General features: G+C 43.8%; 1 pseudogene; it reads left to right on the forward strand.

Moving 5' to 3' along the window:
* The first annotated feature begins 3805 nt into the window (after positions 1-3805).
* Positions 3806-4747, forward strand: LOC125758133 (uncharacterized; annotated as a pseudogene).
* The last annotated feature ends 2333 nt before the right edge of the window (positions 4748-7080 follow it).

A 7080-nucleotide genomic window follows, 5' to 3' on the forward strand; every position in this document is an offset into this window, starting at 1 on the left:
GGGTGCACTGAAGATTACAGTCCTGGACTACTTTGAAGGTATTCTCTCAAGCATAGCACCTATTACCCAGGGTAACATGCTGCCTAACATCTAGAAGGTTCTTCCTAAAGGACTGAAAAGACATGAGCAGCCAGTCGCTTGAGCCTCATACCCCATGGCTTTTCCAGAACCCCCCAGCCGCTTGTCATGGTGGGGTTTTGATCATGCTTTGCACATTGGAAAATTTTTTTAGATATGATTCCTTGGGTGGAACAAGACACTTTCTGTTTTGTTTGAAGGGAAACAGATGGGGAACATGTGAATAAAATTTATGGTTAAAGGTTCCTTTTAGAAATTTATACAGTGCGTGTCAATCTTCAAACGCGATTTTCTCAGCTTCACATTTTTGCCAACTTGACCAGCCTTACGGATCTTTTCATTATGTTTTTGTAAGGTAATTTTGATAAATTTTATACCGTTGAATTCGTAAGAAATAGGACTGTGGAGCTATGCTATTTTTTTGTGGCTAAGATGAACATATGAAATTTTGTGAACAATAATGTGAGCTAATTGCATTTCAAGATTACACAATGTCAATACAATTGAAAGTTCTTATATGATGATATATCTCAGTGACAATATAAATAGCATAGCTCCACATGGCAGGTCTTTGGCTACAGCTGCATCTTAAACAGAACCTAAAAATACTGAGGGAAAGTGTCTTAATGACCCGTAAGAAATTACCTAATTAGATTTCACTTATGCTCTCACAATTTGATAACTAATTGAAGTACATGAAAACTAATTATATTTTTGAAAACAGGAGGAAGAAATACATATACACACCCAATTTCATTACAATATCTCCAATAATAAAACTTTTCGTTTCGAGACCAGTGTCTCCCCTTAATAGCAGATATTTATTGTTGTCCACGACGTTGCTGTGACCCTGATAAAAACGTAAGTTATTTTTGCGTTGTCGCGCATCAATGCCACTTTCACGAACCGCCCGATTTTGTAGGTCCAGCGGTAGGAAGTTGTGCATTCGTGTACTTATTCCAAAGTGATATTTCGTTTTGCAGCGTGTCTTGAGCTGCGCCTCCACAGTGGCCCAAAAGGTGCTGTGGTTCTCAATACCGCCACTCCTTGGTGAGAGGAGCGGACAACACGGAAAGAGGCAGCGGGTGAACCAAATAATGAAGATGCACATTGCTGCAGTAGACAACTTTGTCTACATTAACTTAGAGGTATGAGAACATTTTTACGTTGTAACATGGACGGAAAAAGATACTGCAAATTTGTGTAGCCCTATATACCCAAGCCCTAAATATACGCTGAATAGAATTACCCTTGAACCCATTTCATTTTACAAATATGAAATGTTGACCTTTGCAGTAATCATTCATGGAAGTATCATATCAAAGACATTATGCTAAAATGCAAATACACGTTAGGATACTTATGCAGACACATGCGCTCTTCTCCAGTTACATTAAAAGAATTATATAGCTGAACTTAGGCTTTCATTGGAGTTTGCATTATTCCAGGGATACTACCCTACTCCACAAATTAGAAGCTGCCCAAAATGACACTGCATGTTTCATCGCATATAATTGACGATTCATAGCTAGTGTCACTAAAATGGAGCACAATGTACCATAACGTAAGCCTTTTTTCCTTTGACATGACATTTATCACCTTAGCCTCGTTCACAAGCTTTACTATTAAAACCCTTACCTTTGGTCTTGCTTGATAACGCGTTTATTCTTTTCACTTACTGTGAGCTACAAATGTTCCACATTGCGGTACTGCTACTTGCGTTCATTCATTCCACACTGAATTAATGATTGCAATCACCTGCCACTGTCCCTTAAAAGCATTGCTCACCATGATAGTTGCATTTGTACTCTACAAAATTTGCGAACAGATAAGTCACACACAGCTCTTTGTCTCACTTTTCAATCCTGACCAGCTTCTTCAACTTCTGCAACAATCCTTTATTATGTGCTCTAATTATAACTTGCACAAAATTATTCACTTTACAGTTCGTGGTCAACTTACTTTTCCTCTTACTGCACTGACTTGCCATGTGTGCCCTCTCTCATTATAGTGAAAATTCTGAGAGTCACAAATAAATCATATGATAATGCATGACAGTACTATGTATGTAAAATTATAAAGTAATGATATTGCAGCAGCGTTACCACTTGTGCAAGTAGCGAACTTTGAATGTTTGATACAAGCATGCAGTGAAATAGGCACTCGATAAAATTTAGTATTTCAGCACTAATTCTTAGCATTCCATTCGACGGGTAATTACATTTTAATGTACCAACACACGAAAAATCTGCTTAATGAGAATGGTTCATTGTGTATGATGTTTACCACTGCAGGACAGGTTCCTCGGAAGGTGCAAGGCACCTAAGCCAGCATTTTATGCTGTGGATGGCTACCACGTATCAAGAGGCCTAGGAATCAAAGCGCTGTCAAAAGCACCAAGCCTCGCACTGCAGACCACCTTTCCTATGCACTGAAGCCCTTCAAGACAAGGCGGCACAGCCCAAGTGTGAACAATTCTGCAGTGCATGGCATGCAAGGCAAAAGGTCACAACCAGCAGCAATGTGCAGATTTTCTGCTGAGTAATAATGCCTCAGCAGAAAATCTGCACATTGCTTCTGCTTGTGACCTTTCGCCTTGCATGAGGCACAAGCAATGAAAATAAAACGGTTCATGTGATTCTGCTTCATTGTGTGGCGAAAATTTGTCACCGACCAGTCGTAAAGCGGTTACTACGGTGACGGGGCCTGTCAGCGCAGTACCGTCGTAAAAGTGACGGGGCCACTTTACCGTAGAGTTTTGGTCCTTTTAGACGCCCACGTCGTATGGTGTTCGTGGGGTAGTTGGTTAGTGCGCTCTACATAGTATTATGGCTGCAGGTCATCAGTTCGATTCCTCCCGGATTTTTTTTTTGTGTCAGGTTATGTGTCAACGTTACTGCTCTGACGGAGTCGTAACTTTTTCGTTCATGTCTGCGGCGGTTAGAAAGCCCTAGCATCCCTGCGCGACCTCGGTTCTAATCGCGCTGAATGAGAAAATTTTTCCGTTTTTTTTTTCTTTTTTCAATATTGTTTCATAATACCGTCCCGAGCTTCCCGCTAGTCAACAATAGTTACTCATTTGTGGTAGCACGACTCAGCATGGGAGAGCGGAGCCCGTTAATCAGCATGTCGCTGCGCCGCTGACCCTGCATATCAGCATGCCGCCAATGTCGCTGCGTCGCTGCTCCCCCCGCTTCACAGCGTTGCTGGAGCATGTCTACGTACAGTTTAAGGGCCTTTCAGATCGAAAATTACCACTTATAAAATAACCATGTGCTTTTGGGATCAACCACTGCAGCTACAAATACTATGAAGGGTGAGCTTTCTGTTGCACCGTAAAAAACTGGGTCGATAAAAATCGGTTGGTGGTCCCTTTAAAAATATGCGGAAATGCTTTACAAGTATGAATTTGAAAAGCCAGCTGGCCAGCAGTATTCTATTTGCTATAAGTTGTTTACCAACAGCAAGTGCTACGTTTCCTTTCTGTCATGCGACTGTGTGTATGAAATCCCACATCAGACAAACGAATTTTAATAAAAGGTATATACACTTCAACTTCACAAAGTCAGTCGAAGGTTAAAGATCTTTTGACAAAAAATATTCTCCTTGATGTGCCTTCAAGATAAAATGCAGAATATTAGCCTGTTTCTTTGCTCCTTGTCTCACTGCGGTTCTGCTGCTTCTTCAGCAGCAGTAGCTCATGAATCTCTCCTGTTTCTGTAAACAGGTTGCATGTAAGGAAAGTTCAGTCTACCCAGTGGGAAAGCATATTGCCAGACGGCCACAACTATGCAAGAACAACCGTCCTGACCTCTGCGGACAAATGTGAAATATTTGGAGCAACCCTTCAAGAGGATGATTGCCTTTTTATATACAGGCATCAGTAAAGATGTTTTTCAGAACTTATCGAAGGCCATCACAGTTGAAGGACCCAAGAAGTTTTTCAACATTTGCATAGATCAACTTTTGATGACCTTGATGAGGCTACGCCTAGGCCTTCTTTATGGGCACTTGGCCGGGATTTTTCATAAGCCTCTTGCTTCAGTAGACAGCATCATGAAGCACACATTGTATGCACTCGGCAAGATAATGAAAAAAGTGGTTCTCTGGCTACCCAGGAATGTAATAGAGACAGCATGCCAGCTTCCTTTCTGAACACTGATTATGAGGGAGCTACATGCATTATTGATTGCACGGAGGTTTTCCTGCAGCGATTGAGGAAGCTAATGCCTCGAGCGCAGACCTACAGTAGCTACAAGGCTCACAACACTGTGAAGTTTCTGGTGGCCATTGCGCCGAATGGCTACATTATGTACGTGTCAGATACTTATGGAGGACGAGCCTCTGACAAATTTATAACTAGCGACTGTGGCATTGAAGACCTGCTGGGTCCTGGAGATGAGATCATGGCGGAGAGAGGATTCAGCCCAAGCCGAAATATTGAGCTGCTAGGCGTCAAGCTGAACATGCCTGCCTTTACAAAAGGTATGGAATGGATTACTAATGCTTGATTGTTATCGTAGTTGAAAACATGCCAGATAACCATTTATTTCTTTCACAGCCAGGCCTCAGCTCTCTCAAGGAGACGTCACCAGGCCAAGGAGGATTGCTTCGTTACACATACACGTTGAAAGAGCAATTAATCGCATGAAAACTTACAGAATATTTAAAGAGATACTGAACAAAAATGTGAAAAATCTTCTAAAACACTTACATTCGACTCGGACGACATGACTGTTCCTATAAACAGCGTTTATTTCACGTAATTTCCAGCAGTTGGCCATATTTTTAGTGGATTGAGAGAGCGCGGCGGCTGCACGCCAGTGCGCTTGTCGACGGCCGTGACGTCGAATGCTCCAGCAAGAGGGGGGCAAACCGGCACGCTCGCTCCTGCCCTGCCACTCCCCTTTCTCCACCTCTCCTCTCAAGAACCGAGGGTGGCTCGGGGTGGCTGGTGTGGCGCTCAGCCTTATCCCCTTTTCCCCACATGGGAACCAAAATAGCGCTTCTTCTTCAAAAACCACAACTACCGAGCGTGTCGCGAGCGCGCAAAGATGCAAGGTGCAAGTGACAGTGGTTACACGAGCAGCGATTGCGACTCAGAGTTCGACAGGCCTCCAAAACGGATGCGCCAAATACAACCATATGCATGTGACCCTTCTGCTTTGTCAAGTGACAGCGAGGACGACGAGCCAGACGAGCCGCCATAGCCCAACGTGGATCGGCAGCCGGGACCAGCAATTTATACAGTGACGCATAGTCACCATCCTCGAAGTGTTCGGAGCACAAAAAGACACGCTTTGAAGGCACCCATGTTGGCTGCGATGGGTGCGCAGCGCGAATCCATATCCTTCGAAGCTTCGGCTCTGTCGGAAAGGTATGACAGGGCTTGTGTCCCTTGACGCTTTTCACACACCCTAGAGCAGAACAGCGTTGAGGCATTCTGCGTTGCACCAGGTGCTTCACCGTTCACAATACGTAGCAGCACACAACACAGACGGCAAATTCGTAGACGTGGGAGCAAGCTCTGCTTGAGAAAACAAATATATGGCCGAAAGCGCGGCAATGGCGTCGTTCGCTGCCGGTTGGGAACATGCACGGAGAACACCTTCCCGACCTTCCTCCGTGAGAACACCTTTTGAGAGACGCGTGGCAGCGGGTGGCAGCTTGCGATGTCGATTGGTGAGCGATTTTGCAGCGGGCATGGTTGGCGAGTCAATATCCGGCGGGTTTCACATCACTTCCTCTCTAGTTCGCGGCGCGGCCGCTAGATGCACCAATTTGTGAAAAATGCATTAAATTCATTATTTTCTGCTAGTCTCTGGCTGAAATGAAGGTTCTTTCAACAAATTTCAGCACCCAATCTTTGAACTGGGCCATTTATCTCAGCGGCGAAAATTTTGTTCAGTATCCCTTTAAGCAAGCGCTACGAAGACCATCAGCAAGATGGTGTTTGTCTGTGCTGGACTGCGCAATTTGAAGGGTGCATTGATGGCAAACCAAAGGAGTGCTCATGAGTAGAGCACCAAATCATGTCTGTACAGAACTTGAAGGGCCAGTAAAGGGATCCAGACTTTCCTTAACACCTCTCAAGGAGTGCGGCATAATATTTTATGTGGTTGGGTGCTTGACGCTTCTACTACATGTGATGGTGAATGCGATGCCCTGCATCTCTTGAGTGTGACTACAGTGAAGCAGAAGTGTACATAAGATGTGAATTTATACCAGGAATGTTAAATTCTTGCCAGGGAAATGAATTCATCAAAGCAATGCCCGATGTCACATTTCCTGCCACCCCTTCAGGGCATCAACAGCATTTTGTTATCAGATATTACAGCGACAGGCAAGATGCAGTCAAATGTCACTGTGCTTCCTGGATCGTAAAAACATTCACTACCTGTGCCGTAACAAGGTGTGAGAACTGATGCACCTCATGCTTCATTTTTTTAGTGAGCAAGCAGACACATCCTGTCATTGTTTGATACCAAGATGAATCCAAGCCGGAGATGAGGTCCATACAAGCAGTACCTGCCAGATGGATCAAAGTCGTTAAGTAGACCTCAAAAACGAGTTTGAATATTTTGGTTAATGTGCCTCTTTACCAGGAAAACCTGCTCGGAAAATGAAAAGGTAAAAATTGGTGCTGTCACCAGAGATTACTTTCCACACAAACTCCCACGTACGAATTAGTAGAGTGTGTCAAAGGGAACTGACAAAGAAAGTCCACATATGTTTCAAACCTGTGTACAATGTGCCTCACAACAATCATCCAGTATGAAGCATTGGTAGTTGCTGCTTGGAGGCAGCAGCTCCCTCTGCACACTTTGTGGCCGTTTCCTCTGTCCAAAGTATGGCAAAATCAAAACATAGTTTTTGAGCACAACACGAAAAACAGGCATTTGTCCTTTTTATGTCTTCATCTTTCATCGTTGCGTACATAAAGCCTCCTCTATTCAGTATTTTTGACAGTGGTGCCTCTATCCAGGCCAGCTTGTGGTGGTA

The sequence above is a fragment of the Rhipicephalus sanguineus genome, chromosome 4, assembly GCF_013339695.2.
Source record: "Rhipicephalus sanguineus isolate Rsan-2018 chromosome 4, BIME_Rsan_1.4, whole genome shotgun sequence".
NCBI lineage: Eukaryota > Metazoa > Arthropoda > Arachnida > Ixodida > Ixodidae > Rhipicephalus > Rhipicephalus sanguineus.